Below are 18,119 nucleotides of genomic sequence, written 5' to 3'. Positions count from 1 at the left end.
CGATCCGAAAAGTAAAGTTCGAAGTATGGCGGGTGTATCAAAACCGCTTCGTGTCTGTGTTGGTGTTCATCAAGGAAGCACCCTTTCACCACTCCTCTTTGTTCTTGTTATGGACACCGTCACCCGGGATATCCAACGTCCGTACACACTGCTTTAAAGTTGCGAGAGAGGCGTCTTCGATGGTATGGTCACGCAATTCGTGCAAGCGAGAATTCACTTGCCAACATTAGTCTGAACATCGAAGTCGATGGTAAACGACCAAAAGGCAGACCTAAACAACGGTGGCTTGATACGCTAGATGGGGATTTGAAAGCCTCGAAATTGCACCCAGATCAGGCATTCGATAGAGCCAAATGGCGAAGCCGGTCACGACGAGTCGACCCCGCTTGTGAACGGGACAAAGGCTGAAGAAAAAAAGTTTCAAAGAAAAACGGTTTACTATCTGTCTGTTTTTTTATACAGATGGAAAACATTGAAAACCTCAGTGTGAGAGTTTTACCCACAAAAGCCACCTCTCCTCACCCCTATGGCCAACGGAACTATCTATAGATATTACATCGTGCGGTGGTCTAAAGCCCTAGCAAATCTTGGGTGCTCGACGAGTATGTGTTCCGGTCTCGGTATTCGTTTGAATATTCAGAACAGAAGGGAGAATTGTCATATCCAAAACGATATAAATACCGGTGATGTGCACCATGCCCAGTCAGAATCTAGAAACAGTCCCCGGTATCAGCGACCACGATGCCGTGGTCTTAGAGATTTCACTTTTCGACAGAGCCAACCGACCCTCTCCTTCTTTGGTCCTCGACTTCGAGAAGGCAAACTGGAAACTCATTAATAGTATACATAAATCCAAACTTGAACCTCTCCTCCTCCCTGTCCTCCTCTAGGCAAGTCCACCCAACAAACTACCATCCTTCTGCAAAATATTTCAACTCGCGAAAAAGTGAACATCCTAGCCGATCACTTCCTTCAAGCGCACCATCGCACCCTCCACATCCGTGATCAACACTTCGAAAGTATTGTGAACGAAGCCATTGAACAGCTCCAATCCGTACAACGTTTTTGCCGCCCCAGTCCCAACCTAAACCTTTTCTCTCAACCCTTTAACCATCCCGATAAACATGATGATGTTTCTCCCATCCACTTTGTCAGCCCAAGTTCAGTGGAAACTGTAATTGCAGCCTCCAAGAACAAAAAATCAGTGAGGCTCAACAAAATCCCTTCCATTATGTTGAAAAAGTGCGCTCCCAACATTTCCACCACACTTTCCTCTATAATTAATCATTGCCTCCTCAACGCTCACTTCCCCACCGAGTGGAAAAGTGCTCGCATTGTACCTATCCCAAAAAAGAACCTTAATACACTTAATCCTGATAGCTACAGGCCTATCTCTAGCCTATCTTCCTCCACCAAAATTTTCGAACGAGTCATCAAATCCCTCATAGACGAGCACTGTACTTCGAACAACATTCGTCCTGAGTTCCAATTCGTCAACCGAACTATACACTCGGTTGAGCACGCACTTCTTGTCCTCAAGACTGATATTCTTCTAGGTATCAATCGGAAGACACCCACCATAGCCTGCCTCCTTGACCTAAGGAAAGCTTTCAACTCCGTATGGCAATATGGACTCACGTATAAGGTTTCCAAAATCCTCAATTTCCATCCGCACCTCAGCTTTCTAGACGGGCGGAAATCCTCAGTTAACATCCAGCAGCATCTTTCCTCGTCCTGTACTTGCCCCGCCGGCATTCCCCAGGGTTCAGTCCCTTCTGCAACCCTTTTCTCCCTGTTCACCGCAGACATCCCCAAGCCAATCCCTCACCCGTGTCCTATCCGGACCCTCCAGTACGCGGATGACCTAATCCTGTATACCACCACTAAAGAAATCTTCCGCGGTAAAGCGCGTCTAAATGCTTATTTAGACGAACTTTACCATTATTTCACCGGTTGGAAATTCTCCTTAAATCCCGACAAGTGTGAGACCATTGTCTTCTATGGAAACATGAGAATGACGCCGAAAATGTAGAGCGACATTAGATCTTTGTCACTTATAATCCAAAACGATCCCATTCCCACTGAGAAGGAAGTCACTTACCTCGGAGTGACAATGAACTCCCACCTCTCCCACGTCATATGACGAAGGCACTAGGCCGTGCAACTGGTGCCTTCATGTCCTTGTATCCTATCTTTAAATACAATATCCCCACTTCAAAAAAGGTTAAGCTGTTTTGTTATAAATGGAACGATTCCGCCTCAAGGAGCGCAAGATTTTTCGTCATTGCGCCAACAGTTTTAAAAACGAAGATCGATCCAAGTGCATTTCCAACTATATCCTCTACGAGTTCTGCTAAATTCGATGCTTTCCTTGCCCGTCATGCCCTCAACTTCCTGGTCAAGTGTCAATCCCATCCCAATCCTCTTGTCTCCAAAGCCATGCAGATCGAGATCGTTGAAGATAACCTCCTTCGGATTCATCTATTTCCCCAGATCCTCTTATCCCTCCATTCACAGAACCGTCTCTTCGATTCCCTAGGTAGAGTAGTCTTCTTCACAGGCAATTTCTCCGACTCCCAATTTTATAAACCTACCTATCATTAGCGCCCCTCCTAGCTTTTAATTGCCATCCCTCTCCCGCATGTCACCCATCCTACCCCAGTCCTTTTTCCCTCCCAGTCCAACGCTGATTTTAAATATGCTCAACGAGTGGAGGTTTTTTCGACTTTTCCTCCAAAATGATTTGTAAATATTTCCACACATTTATTTCTTCAGTGATAAGTTAGGTTAAGCTTCATGATGTACCTTAGATTAAGTTTAACTGTTATGGTAGTCCCTAAGTTAATTATAAAGTTATTTTTATCCTTTCCCGTAAATAAAAAAATGTTGTTTTTGGAAATTGTTGTTTTTCATGCCCAGTCAGAACCAATTGAAGCATTGTTACGCGAACACATCCTCATCCATATCTCCTCCAACCAAAACCATCCCCTCAGCCTACAACACTCCACTCCTCGTCTATACACGCCACCACGCCCCTTACAGTAGAATCCATCATCCTCTCCCGAAGCAATAAAAAATCGACCGGCCCTAACCACATCCCAATCATTATCATAAAAAAATGCCCGAAAATTCTCAGTCCAAACTCTTCAGACTATGCCTCTTATCAGCTTATTTTCCCAACCTATGGAAGAAATCCCATATTGTTTTCATCCTAAAAAAGCAACAGCCAGCGGCCTCCCCGGGCAGCTCCCGCCCCATCTTAACTCCACCTGGAGTACATCGTCCATGACATCACGTTCCAGCACATCTCCGACGACGCCATAATTCCCTCATTCAACAGGCATGGCCACGGCACCTCCCAAGCCCTCTACGCTCTCAGAACCGACATACTTTCCTAACTAAACAACAACATCATCACCACCACCTGTCTCTTCGATATCCAGAAAGCCTTCGACGCTCTCTGGCATGAAGACCTCAATTTTAAACTGTCCTGTACCTTCAAAGTTCATTCACAACTGTGCAGATTAACTCTGAACTACCTATCCGCTCGGCAATCCCTAGTCCGCATCAATGAAACCCTATCCGACCTGTACAGCCCTTCTGTAGGCATTCCACAAGGATCAATACTGTTAGCAACCCTATTTCCTTTATATACCGTTGACATCCCACTTCAACACCCTACCAATTCCCTATCAAAGCCTTCCAATACGCTGACGATTCAATCAACACGAATCAATACAAATTCCTCCATTCATAGAAACCCTTTCTCAACCCTAACATCGTCTTCCATTGCCTACCGCGGTAGAGCAACTTTCACCTGAAGATGCTAGCCGATACCGGCAACCTGGTGATCAAAATCGGGGCATCCCCCATTCCTTCTGTCCAATCCATTAAGTACCTCAGAATACCGCTCAATATTCGTCTATCACACGTCCCCCCCCCACTCCATCCTTTCCAAAACCATGGCTCGGCTGAAAACCCTATGGCATATCATCAGGAAAGACTCCCCCATCCTTCTCAAAGTCAAACTCTTCTACTACAAGCAGCTTATCCGAACCTCTGATCAATCATGGCTTCGTGGCATGGTGCGATGTCCCAACAGACGCCCAAATAGAACGACTGCATGTACATGAAATGAGGTTCTTCCACCTTTCCCTTCTCCAGTCCAATCCACACTCCAAGCCTACGACGAGAAAAACCCGCATAGACTTGCTCCTTCAAGTATGTAGATAATTTCCTTTGGGGAAAATATATATATATATGCCCTTCAAAGTTTTTGACTGGAGGCCTCGTAGTAGCCTAAGTTGAATTGAGAGCCGTGAGGAGAACTCGGGAAGTAGTCGTGGGAGCGGACTACTTCTAGGAAACGACGCCCGGATCCTACTTGAATTACTTCCTGGTGAATTTCTGCGAGAGGGGCTACCGTTTTTTCTTAACTGCCACGCCAATAACCATCATGAGATCTTCGGAGGAAGCCACACCAATCGAAAATTGAATTGAATTTATCTTTGGCAATATGCTAGAAGACATGACTCAAGAGAATACTTCGATAAACGGCCTAGCCAAGAGCTAGAGGGTGTCGGATGCATCTTCTATGTCGAATCACTGAATATTTAGACCCAGGGACCCAGAAGGAATATTAAAGTATCCCAGGAGAACAGATGCAGGCCCCTATAAAATAACAATAACAGATGGTTCAGGAGTAAATTGGAACTGGACATAGTGGTAGAAAACAGCAGAGCGTCATTAACGCATATGTGGCCAGCTGTCCGACTAGGACCATCACGTTATCAACCGATGTATCCTGGTAGGACAGGAACCTAGCCAAAATGAAAATAGAGGGTACAAAATTCATCAACGAAGCGAAGGAAACCGGGGTCGGCCCAAGGTACAAAAATGCAGCTTGACGGAATTCTGTGAAGGCAGATAGAACAGAACTTAGGGAGTTACACAAACTGTAAACAGTGGCTTGTATCTGCCTCACTTTGGCAATGAGGCGAACCCAATAGCACCCCTGAAGGCCATTTTCGATTCGAACCCTCCCCATTTTCATATACAGAGGAGGCAAAGAGGACGATCTTTAGAATGACTGAAGTATCAGCTAGGTTGGAAGTTGGCTAAATCAAGATAACTTTGATTGGTTCTTCCTAGGCGCTATACCGATTTCCTGGCACCAACCGACAATTTCTGCCAGAAATTTGCAACACGTTGGAGTAACAGAGCAAAATGGAAAACCGTAGTAGTGAACTATGGCCTAAACCAGCAACTGATTATATGATATACTGACGGATCCTTCACAGCAGAGGGAGCGAATGCCAGGGCCATTGGAGCAAAGCAAACATGTTTCAAGCGAAAGTATACACTGCAGATAGATGTGCCTCCTTCAACCTCCAAAAGAACTTTAGAGCTACATATTGCTATCCTGACCGATAGTTAGCAAAGCACCTAGGTCTGAACGAGCTCTAAACTGGTATATGAATACGCTCTGAACTGAAACGTCCGAAGGAACTATACTGGGCGGACCTACGAGGATTATAAAACTTCAGGGTGTTCATGGGGGATATCAGCTCAAGCGTTCGAAGAATTATTTAACCCTTACCGGGAAGAGCCTCCTGATTGTAGGACTCACTAGTCATTGCAAGCTAAATTGTCACCTGCGGAAGCTAGGTATATCTTCGGAGACTTCCTGCAGATTCTGTAGGGAGGGCCACGCCAGAATGAAATACTTGGAAGTCCGAAACATCTTGAAATTCCTTCTCGTTATGGGCTTGATCGATATACTATAGTTAAGAGGTAGAGTTTAACTATTAAATGAGCACAGTTGTTCTTCTATCACGCAGAACAACTTCCCTTGACAATATTATAATTGCGAAGGGAGCCAAAGGCGAAAGGCATTGACTTCAATTATAGGGATTATTCAATATATATTAGGTTGGGGAAAAAGTAATGTCTACTTATCGCATCGGTGTCTCTTTGACAGTTTTATGATCGTACGTTTCAGTCTCAAGTTATAGCGCGTCAAAGATGGAGTCCACTAAGGAAGAAATTCGTCATATTTTACATTTTTACTACCTCAGAGGTAAAAATGCAACGGAGGCGGCCAAAAAAATTTGTGAAGTTTATGGGTCCGATACTGTAACGATTCGCATAGCACAGCGTTGGTTGGATCGATTTCGTTCTGGTGTAGTGGATGTCGAAGATACAACCCATATTGGTAGGCCAATCGTCGTAGAAACCGATAAAATCGTCGAAATCATCCAAATAGACCGGCATATGAGCATTCGCTCGATTGGCCAGGAACTGGGTAAACACCATAAAACCGTTTGGAACCATTTGCAGAAGATTGGATTCTAAAAAAAGCTGGATGTTTGGGTGCCAATCAACGCCTTCGATGCACTGCTGAAATGGAACGAATTCGACTCATTTTTGAAGCTGACGGTGACTGGTGATGAAAAGTGGATCACGTACGAAAATCTGAAGCGAGGTCGAAGCGCGGCAAGCCGGCCCAAACCATCGCCAAACCCGGATTGATGGCCAAGAAGGTTTTGCTGTGTGTCTGGTGGGATTGGAAGGGAGTCATCCACTATGAGTTGCTCAACTATGGCCAGACCCTCAATTTGGCCCTATACTGTGACCAACTCGACCATTTGAAGCAGACGATTGACCAGAAGCGGCCAGGATTGGTCAATAGGAATGGTGTTCTGTTCCACCAGGACAACGCGCGGCTTCACAAATCTTTGATGACCCGCCAGAAGCTACGGGAGCTCGGATGGGATGTCCGTGCAAAAGACTCTTGCTGCTACTAAGTTCGCTTCAAAAGAGTCTTGCGAAAACTGGCTGTCTGAGTTTTTTGCAAATAAGGAGAGGGGGTTTTATAAGAGGGGGATAATGAAGTTGCAACAAGTTTGCGAACAAAACGGCACATACTTGACTTAAATCGGAAAATTCTAAGTATGTTAAATAATGCGTTAAAATTCAATTACAAATACGACATTACTTTTTCCCCAACCCTATATTATTGTACTGTTACATTCGGAGACCGGCCTGACACAAAACATATCTATCACGTTAATGGATGTTGCTTCTGAGCTGCGAAGATTGGGAATATTCCTTAAATGAAGTTTCCCGTCTAGACCGGTCATCATATCTAATTACGCGACTTTCATGTGTACACTCGGAAGAAAAGTCTGGCCAAACCACGTCCGACTTGGCCAACGTTGCCCAGGTGTGCTTCACCCGAGAAACCCACTCGCATAAAACAGTGCCGTTTGCCCTATCAACCTATATATTTCTGAGTACTGGCTGACTATCACCAGCAATGAACTGCCCTCCGCGCAATATAAACAAATATAATGCATTGGATGAGTGGTATAACGCGGAATGAAAATACCCGCAATTGGTTGCGGATGTTTTTATTTTAAAGACTGCTGCGGTTTTGTCCAGGGCAGCCTTTGTCCAGGGAGCAGCGTAACCAAAGTGGTTAGCAAATGTAGTTCGCACCATTTTATCAATTCGAAGACATGTCATAGCTACGAATTCTATCCACGGAAAAAAACCGCCTAGTATTTCTGGCCAAAAGGAAGCCAAAGCTTAAATATTTCTTGTTTGGAATTGAAGGAGTCCTGAATCCGTCTTCCACTTGATGACGGACTAGACCAATTGAAGATAAACTGCCTCTCACTTTTCTGGTCCATGGTCCTCGTTTTGGGTTCGCACCCAAACCTAACAATTTTTACTTTTCAATTGGTCTGGTCCGTCATCAAGTAGATGGCGGATTCATGACTCCCTCCGTTCCGAACAACAAGCAATCATGGTTTGATATGTTTGTAGTGATTGGAAGGCCTCCCGACTACACCGAGACCAAACTTTAGACCGAAAAACATAGATGACCCCTCGTATGGGTTAAAAGCTTATGACGAAGGAGAAGACAAACAGCAGCAGCAACCTACGGAGTGTCAGGAACCTTACTTTCTAGTTTGTTTTTATTGCACAGAATGACAAAACCCACACCGAGACCCCAAAAAACAAAGTACAGTAGGAGAAAATGAAGTACATACTCGAATGTCGTAATTCGATTAAGGAGATATTCGTTCCCTCCTCGTATATCCAAGAAATTCTAAAAGGGCGGAAGTATTTTTACTATTATAATATTTTCCGTATTAAGAGCATCTCTGGCATTAATTGCTGGATGGAAGGGCGGTATTGCCTTGGGGAAGTTTATACATATACATTGCCTTTCCAGCTGTTGTTTAGTACCTCAGAAACCAAACGTACTTCACCATTTTCTTTTACACCAATAATTACCATAAGATCGAATTTAGCTCTATATTCTCCCTTACCTCTGAATGCATTTGTATTTCCTTCTTGTTTCTGAGTGGTTATTTGTTGCCATCCGCCTTTATTGGCAATCGCCACTAATCGATAGAAAAAAGGATGAAAGTCCGATAATCTGAATTGATTCCCAATAAAGATGTCGCCATCGCATCTATTTTTTCCTTGGCACCATAGTCCGAATAGTCTCATCTACAATCAGTTCTTAGCTTGCCTAGATACGGTTGTTGTTTGACATAATAATCCACACAAACATACACTGAGCACCCCCCATTGGACCAGATTTTCTTGATATCAAGATCCATCAGATAAATCTCTGTGAAGAAAAGGATTCCATACATTATTTTTCCGTTTCTCCGAAATCAAAGCTCTGCTGCAATATAGTGTTGCAATGGTTGATATGTTGACGCTCGGAGACAAGTTTCTGCCATGCATTCAGGCGAGAATCAATTTCCAGTTTTTCTAGGAAGAATTTGTTTGCATACCATCGGATAAAAACTGTAACATGCGCGGAAAATTTCAATCTAATTTTTCCACGAAACTGATGTTGTGAAAAGTGCACTCTATTTTTGCTTTGGAAAAATGAAATGCAGAGAATTTATTTCATTTCTGCTTGGAGCTATGACGAAATGATTTTGCAAAAATTCAGATTGTGTACGAATTGCAATTGAAATTGAACTGGAAAAATCGGACCGCCCTTTGTACTTACATAGTAAAGATGGTAATGATTTTTGCATCGCAAAGCACAATTTATTTTCGAACCAATTTTAGAAGGTACAGGACCATATTAAGGCAGGGTCTGTAGTTCTAAAAATGCATGATAGGAAATGTGTGGAAATAGACATATGCATTGTCACATATCGTCAAAAAAATAATTTTCTTGAGGTAGAAAAAGTTATTTCAAATCTTTAGGTCCTAGTATGCATGCCATTTGACTGGAGTGCCGATTTGAAACGTTGTTCCGCCAATTGGAGGCACTATTTGCGTTGGCAGGCGTCACAACAGACGCTTTGCGATTCAACTACGCCGTTATCGGTCTCGACGAGGAGAGCATTGGATTGGTCAAGGATTTGTCTGCTCTTACGTCCGGCTGAAAGAACAGTTTATACGCCGTTCGTTAGTGAGTGAAAAAGCGAAGGTGAATCACTTGCTGAACGAGCTAACGTTTGGCGACGATACCCCCAGCCAGCTGCTTCGAGAAATTAAACCGCAAGGTGGGGATAGGTCGGCTCAGAGCAACTGAAGTCACTTTGGTTGGAACGGCTCCCAGAAATCCCTCGAGCCAGCTTGGCCTACGCGGACTCGGGGCCGCTGGAGGTGTTGTCCACAAGGTCCAAGAGGTCGACACACGCCTGGTGATCTCGGACGTCTCTACAGACACAAATCGGTAAGTTGAAGAATCAAAGTCATGAGGACGACAATTGCGGACGCAGTCAAGAAGCTTACGGCGACCGTAGGTACTTTGCGTTCAGGTAGTCGCATGCCCGGACCATCATCTGCCCCGACGATTTACTAGTCATCATCATCATCATCAACGGCGCAACAACCGGTATCCGGTCTAGGCCTGCCTTAATAAGGAACTCCAGACATCCCGGTTTTGCGCCGAGGTCCACCAATTCGATATCCCTAAAAGCTGTCTGGCATCCTGGCCCACGCCATCGCTCCATCTTAGGCAAGGTCTGCCTCGTCTTCTTTTCCTACCATAGATATTGCCCTTATAGACTTTCCGGGTGGGATCATCTTCATCCATACGGATTAAGTGACCCGCCCACCGTAACCTATTGAGCCGGATTTTATCCACAACCGGACGGTCATGGTATCGCTCATAGATTTCGTCATTGTGTAGGCTACGGAATCGTCCATCCTCATTACGACGATTTACTAGTACCACCATAAATTCGGAGCTCAAGCGACTAAATGTATTATCAGATGCAATTTCAATCCAACAAAAAACTATGCTCGCGAGGTATCTCGGCGGCTGCTACCCGAAGCGCAGTAGCAGGTCGCGTTACAATATTTGACCCTCTGTTGCTTTTTAGTTGACACGGGTACTGAGGTGTCGGTTCTCCCCGCACCCCGTCCAAAGACGTTGATGCCACAGAGCTTGCGACTGGCTGCCGCGAACTCCTCTCGCATCACCACTTACGACTACAGGCAGGTAGACGTGAGTCTCGGAGCGATTCGTTTTGGCGGATATTAGCACCCCCATTTTAGGCGCAGACTTCCTGTGGGACACTGGGCTGTTGGTGGACCTACAGAACAAAGCCTTGATAGACCCCGCAACCTTTTCAAAGTCGTTAGGAAAAATGTTCACCTGCGAAAAAGACACCCTTTCTATCTTTCTATTACTTTCGAGGACATTGCCGAATATCACATTCGCGCACTCCTCCGAAAATATGCTAACATCTCTACTGAAAGTAGCTTCTCTCAAACTGTTAAGCATGATGTGCAGCACCACTTCAACACTACCTGCTCCCCGATCTTTTCACTTCATTTGGTCCCCATATTAAACGGCGAATGGAGACCTTGTGAAGATTACAGGCGCCTGAATGCCCAGATATAACCGGTACCCTATTTCACTTATCCATGATTTCGCGCATTCACTGATAAACTGTCGTATTTTCACGACCTTGGGTACGTATCGCCAAATCGCTGTGACGCCCGAAGACATACCGAAAATGGCTATCTGTACACCTTTCGGACTCTTCGAATTCATTACAATGACTTTTCGCTTGTGCCACGCTGCTCAGATATTTCAGAGACTCATCCACTCTGCCCTACGAAATTTAAACTTCTGTTTCGTCTACATGGATGATCTTTTCATCTCATCTTCTTCCGAATCTGGGCATATTGACCATATTAAGTGTATTTTTCAACGTCTCCTTCAAGCTGGGCTCTTTCTAAACATTGGAAAACATTCAGAAGCAGTTGAATTTTTTCAGCGACATGATTACCACTGACGAAATTCAATCAGACGCAGGCAAGGTTGAAGCGATAAAAAAATTTCCGCTGCCAACCACGCTGAGGGATCTCCTTAGGTTTTTGGTCATGTTAACCTTCTATCGTCATTTCTTGCCCAACGCCGCTCATGACAAAGCGATCCTCAGCGGTTACTTGTCTGGGCGAAGTTGGCTGGCCCATTAGGGCCTTCCGGGCGATTAAAATGCCAAAAAACGGCTTGTTGATGCTACACTGCTGGCATTTCCTCAGTCAGATGCACCCCTAGCTGTGTTCGTCGATGCCTCAGAGACAGCGGCAGTTGCCGCTCGTCGATAACGGGTGGAGCAAACCTAGCAACCGTTGAGCTTCTTTTCGAAACAATTCAACTTAACTCAACGTAACTGCAGCGCCTATGATCATGAGTTACTCGCAGTGTACCTCTCCATTAAATACCTCCGTTTCTCCCTGGAGGGTAAGCCGTTCACAGTGTTCACGGACTAGAAGCCCCTTACTTTCGCGCTTAAACAAAAGCCCTACAGAGCGTCTCCTCACCAGCTTCGGCAACTGAGCTGTATCAGCCAGTTTACTTCCGACATCCAATACGTGTCTGGAAAAGGCAACGTCGTTGCCAACACTTCGTTTTGAATCTCGGGCGTCACAGTCCCCACTGCGTTTGATCATATGGCAATCGTAAGACACAAAAGGAGAACGTAGAGCTTCAGAGCCTGAAAGCAAACTCAATATACAAGTTCAAGAAGTTTTCTATCTTCCGTTCAAACTCCTACTTACGTGTAAGACCTCAGACAAGGGACGTAGGCCATTTATTCCGGCCGATTTTCGCAAGGAAATATTTCACGCTCTACACGATCTTGTGCACCTAGGGATCAGGACGACGAACCAGCTAGTCACCGGCAAAGAGCTTTGGCCGTCCATGAAAAAGGACATCAACTCTTGGGCCAGATGAGTCCACCGCTTGTCAGAAGTGTAAGATCAACAAACACGTACAAAAGGAAGTAGTTGTATTCCCTCGGTCGACCAAGTTATTCTACACCATCCACCTCTACATACAAGTATTGCTTCACACATTATGGCACAATTTTATGCCGAGGCCCTCTATCGAGAATGGATGCCGCGCTTTGGTGTTCCAGCCGCAATCATCACGGACCAGGGAAGCGCATGGTGAAGGTCAACCTTCCCAAAGCGACTGCGATCACTCAAGACATGGACGACCACATACCATAAAGGAGAGTTTGGAACCTGCTGCCCACAGCAGAAGAGAAGCTGGACGAGCTTGATCTGGGCTTTCTAGAGCTCAAATCCGACAGCGGAAGGCAAGGAAGGTGGTGAGTAATGATCCGATATTGATTCCAAATTCAAAAGGAGTCGATGGCCAGCACTGAAATAGCCTCCACCATGCAAAAACTGCATCTGGAGTAATTGCAAGGAAAAGTTTTAAAGATAACATTAGAATAGTGCTGATTCAAGAATCCTAGGTGTACTGGGGGCAGATTCGCGGTCTACAAGGAAGAGGCATGCAGGTAATTTGGGATTCCTCTTATGAAAAACCAATAGGTTGCCTCATTTTCAGAAGAAACTTCAAAGTTCCTAATTGTGGACCTTGTAGCCGTGCAAGTTTTACTGGAAGTCAGAAGAAGAACTCGAGAAGAAGTCATGGCATCAGCATACTTCCCAGGAGGCAGCACCTGGATCCCATCAGAATTAATTGCTGTGGTGGCGAAGTTTTACTACTTCCTTTCGGCTACGGAAGTAGCGTCATTAATCGAAGATGTGAGCACTATCTTGAATTAATTCTTAGCAATAAGTTAGAAATATTAAACATAGGAAACACTGCAACATTCGTGGTCAGCACCAGACAAGAGGTGCATATCTTTAGGGAATATTCTGTCGAAAGAACTGGTCAGGAATTGGAGGGTGATGTCGGATTACAAAATAATCACATTCGACATTAAGGGCAACTCAAAAATAAAAAGGATTCTAATTAAGTAAGATTACGCTCCTATGCAAGACACCTGACCAATAACGTGGCTCATTTACGTGGCTTTTAGTGATTTTAGGAGCGAAGTGGAACTAGAAACAATAGTGGAAAAATTCAACAGAGTCTAAATTAACGCCAAGATAGTTAAATCATCAATAGGTGTACCCTAGTGAAAGATGAACCTAGAATGCAAATAGAGCTACGAAAACCCTTCAACAGGGCAAACGAAACTGATGACTGACCGAGATACCAAAATGCACTGGCGTCGAATAGCAACGAGCTCAGAAGGTAAAATGGAAGATCTTCATTAGATACTCTGGAAGGAAAGAACAAACCATAGAAGCATCCAGGTCATACAAAGCTATAGCGAAAGACAGGGCAATATCCTTTGTCTACCCCAGAAATGAAGATGGGACATTTACCGAAAATGAGGAAGACAGGGTGCATCTGCTTTTTCAAACCCATTTCCCTTGGCCCTACCTCACAGCGGAAGGCGATGACATTTCAGCTGACACGTCAAAAATGGACAGGGAACTGGAAACTTGCCAAAGAGGTATACTTGGAAGCTAATGTAAGGCGGGCAGTGGAAACCACTGAAATTACAAGAAATAGATGGAATTTTCCCAGCACTCATCCAGAAAGGGCAAGAAATTAATTTAGGATATCTCCTCAGAATGCTAACATTGTCATGAACCAGATTCTGATATACAGCCAATTAACACCCTTAAGTAAATGGTCAGAGAAATTGCAGCTGTGTCTGGAATTTCTAGAGCGCATAAATTCAGTAACACAGCAAAACAGCCAGCAACAGGCTCAGCTGACAAAGTTTCCCCTCGCCAATTTTGCTACTTGAGTTATATAAGCATGATTACTTCTGATATCCAACACGTGTCTGGAAAAGACAATGTTGTTGCAGACGCTTTGTCTAGAATCTCGGAGGCCACAGTCCCCGTCCCGGTCGATTATATGATAATCGTCGAGGCACAAAAAGGCGACTCAGAACTTCAGAAAGGCAAACTCCAAATACAAGTTCAAGAAGTTTCCTATTTTCGGGTCAAACTCTTATTTACTCAGCCAGTCCTCAGATGAGGGACTAATTCCGACCGATTTTGGCAGGGAAATATTTAACACACCCAGGCATCAGGGTGACTAACCGGTTGGTCACTGGAAAACACTTCTGGGCGTCCATGAACAAGGACCTAAATCCTTGGGCCAGACAGTGCACCGCCAGAAGTGCAAGGTCAACAAGCACGTACGAATGGAAGTAAGTGTATTTCCTAGGTCGACCGAGTGCTTTTACACCATCCATCTCGACATCATCGGCCCTTTACGAGACTCGCGCGGATACAAGTATTGCCTCAAAATCATCGGCAGGTTTACGCGGTGGCCTGAAGTAGTACCTCTAACTGACATTACGGTCCAATCATGTGCCGATGCCGTCTGTCGGGAGTGGACTCCACGCTTTAGAGTACCAGCCGTTATCATCACGGACCAGTGAATGTAATTCGAATCTACTCTTTTTGCGGAGTCAGACAAGCTCCTTGGCTCCAAACGGCGTAGGACTACTACATACAAGCCACAGTCCAATGGTATGCTGGAACGTTGGCACCGGAAGTTGAAGGGCGCCTTCATGGCTCACGAACATTCGTCGTGATCGCGGTTCTTGCTGCGGCTTCGAAGCTGCGACCGACTGCACCATTGACTGAATCACGTGGTCGTTTCACTCCTTTGAACCCGTGGGATTTCAGCTAGGAGCGGAGTGATGTGGCAGAACATCGGAGGCGCAAACCCCGAACGCCATAGTGGATTAAATTAGCAAATATAATAAAAGCATACTCTTTTGTTTAATGGGGTAAAGTCCCGAAGTTCTATTGAAGAGGTGACAACGGTTTATTGGATAAACAAAACCCAAAGTGGGGTTAACCTTCGGATATATACTTAGGAAATGGAGACGGACAAAAGGGGTTTTCGGTAAAAAGGATCTTTTCAACCAGACCAATTTGTATAAAATCGTTCCTGCTCGAAATGGTGGAGAAGGTCGTGGACAACTATACTGGAACTATATCAGTGTCAACACGCTTACCGGAAAGGACTGTCAATCGAAACTGGCCTGTATCAGTTGACGGATGTATTACGAAATCTCATAAAAACAAAAGAAAGTTCATAAAAGTCTCATCTCATAAAAATAAAAGAAAGTTCAAAAACATATCGCACACAAAAATACGAGGTGCCCTAACTCGTATGGGAGTGGGGAACACCCTGGCCTTCTGGATGGGTAGAATGTGAGAGAGTAAGCAATCTGGGCAGCCAGGGCGGATCTCAGGGAGGGAATTACAGAAACCTCAAAGATTAGCTCTACCAGTAGCACCCCTAGAGGTAATTCTTTAATTGACTTCACTCCTTCTTCACAGATAGATGCAGGCATGGATGACCATCTTCAGAATGTCCTGGAATATCAGTGAGGCGGGAAGCTGTTTAAGTAGAGGAAATATTGATAATATAACTAGGTGGTATCCCCAATTGCTGATACTAAAGGATAATGTAACAACGAGGTTTCACTTTGATAAGAATTTTGAAAAACGTTGGATCAACAGGGCAGACTGGGAGAGCAATGACTTACGGCTTAAACCAACCACTGATACCTGGTGCACTGACGGATCCTTTAAGGTAGAGGGAGAAGGCCCCGGGGTTATTGGTTCAAGGGAAAACGTACTTTCAACCAATGGGTAAGCAGACTAGCTTATTCAGCATATTCGAGGCGGAAATATCCGCCATTGATAGATGTGTCTCCTTCAGCCTGGAAAGGGACTATTCATGGCAGAACAGTGCTATTCTAACCGATAGCCAAGGAGCTATTTAGGCACTTAGGTCAAACCAGGTGAACTCCAAACTGGTACGGGAATGTCTTAATAGACTGAACATGCCCAATTCGCACAGTAAGTTCTGAATGGTCTGGGTGCTAGGCCACATTGGGTTAGAAGCCAATAAAGCAGCAAAAAAGTTGGTCAGGTATGAAGCAACGACGCCGCTGTAGGGCCTAGAACCATTTTGTTTGGTCGGTTCATTTGCGCTAAAAAATGAAGAGGAACGGCAGAGGAAACTGCTGGAGAACTTATCAGGAATGGAACAGTTCAAGGTTCTCATGCGGGTACAAACTTAAGCTGCGAAAGATGTTTTAAACCTCACCAAAAAGGATATTCGGATTATAGTGTCACTCTAGGCTAAACTATCACCAGGGGAAACTAGGGATATTTACAGACAATGTCTGCATATGTTCTGGCACCGTGTCTGGCACTTGTGCAAAGTAGATTGAGACACCTGGAAGAATACCCAATATCAGATGCCAGGTTGAAAAGCTTGGATGTAGAAACTATAATACAGTTATAGGCTTAAACGACGTTCTGTAGTTATGGGTATTCTATAGCTGGTAAAAGGGCAATATAGTTCCCTTAGGACGCGATGTCCCTTGACAATATTACTATTCTACCTAATGTCCATTTTAGGTCATTTCCTCTCTTCCTTTTAACACCCATATTTCAATATGGAATTATAAGCTGCAACGAGGGGGCTTACGTGAAATTGCATCTCACTGTGCATAATAAAGCATTCATTACGAGCAACAATTTCAGACAAAAGCTTCGCCACATTGTATCCTTCCCATTTTTCACCTCCGCTTTTCCCTGAATCCTCACATTACAAACTCAATTGTAACGCAATAATCTCCTAATACCCAAAGGAGTAAATCCAGACAAAAAGTTGACCGCAGCTAGGAAAACCCACTTTCAACATCTGCTGGACCCGCGCTCAGTGTCGACCTCAATTTTCATAGCCGCTGAAATTAATCCCCGAATAATGGGAAACATATTTTGCATGTTTAATACTTTCGCCTGGAAAGTGTCTTTTCTCATGGCATTATGTTCAGGTCTGGATTGAAGAACAAAAGTGCTCGCTTAAGGGTTCGTGGAATAAAATCTTTTTTCTGTCTCTCGTTCTGTACACCCTTCACTTGCTAGTCTATAAAGTTGCTCGCCATGTTTAATTAAAGCACGACGGAAACGAAGCCCACTTAATCACAGTTGATGAATAATTTAGGAAGTTTTTCATACAGAAAATAAAACAGGAAAAAAGCGGGAATGTGCAGAGGGATGGGGATGAAAAAATGGCAATGGCGAGCACCAGATTCATTGTCAGTTGTTGCAGGGATCCTTTTGCTGTTGTACAATTTTTCTATGTGCGATTATTCTTCTTTTTCTGACTGGCAAATTTGAGATTTGAAAATGTAAAATGTTAAGGTATGTCACTGAATGATGTGGGTAGGAGGAACAGATTGTCAAGGGTTTCGAAGTGATTAGTCCGGAGAGTAAGATAAAATTCAGAGGCTTAATGAAAGAAGAACTAACAGCATGGTTATCAGATTTAAATCTCCATTCCTGTTCCGGAACGTGACAACGTTCGTCATTAAAGAAATTTCAAGGACCTTATGCATTGAAATATCTCCCACCCCCTAGAAAAGTCTATCACCAGCATCATATGGGTTTTTAAGCCACCTGTGAATAATTCCTTCTGAGAAAACTTTTGCCGATTCTCAAATCGACAGCAATCACCCACACATAGAGCCAGGACGAATTTTTCTGACAATAGAGACCACAATGGCGGAATAATTCAGGCATCTGTTCAAAAGCGATTATCATTGTGTCAATACATTTATGAGAGGCATCAACTTTTATGTCTGCTCCTCGTTGGTGCTGGGTAACAATAATAAAAAGAACGACAACATTTTCGTCAATTACAGTTTATTTTACGAGACGAGACAGAACAAAAGTAACCGCCAACAATAAAAATAAAATGAAAA

The sequence above is a fragment of the Hermetia illucens genome, chromosome 4 (assembly GCF_905115235.1).
Source record: "Hermetia illucens chromosome 4, iHerIll2.2.curated.20191125, whole genome shotgun sequence".
Taxonomy (NCBI): Eukaryota; Metazoa; Arthropoda; class Insecta; order Diptera; family Stratiomyidae; genus Hermetia; species Hermetia illucens.
Note: the sequence above shows the minus strand (reverse complement) of the source record.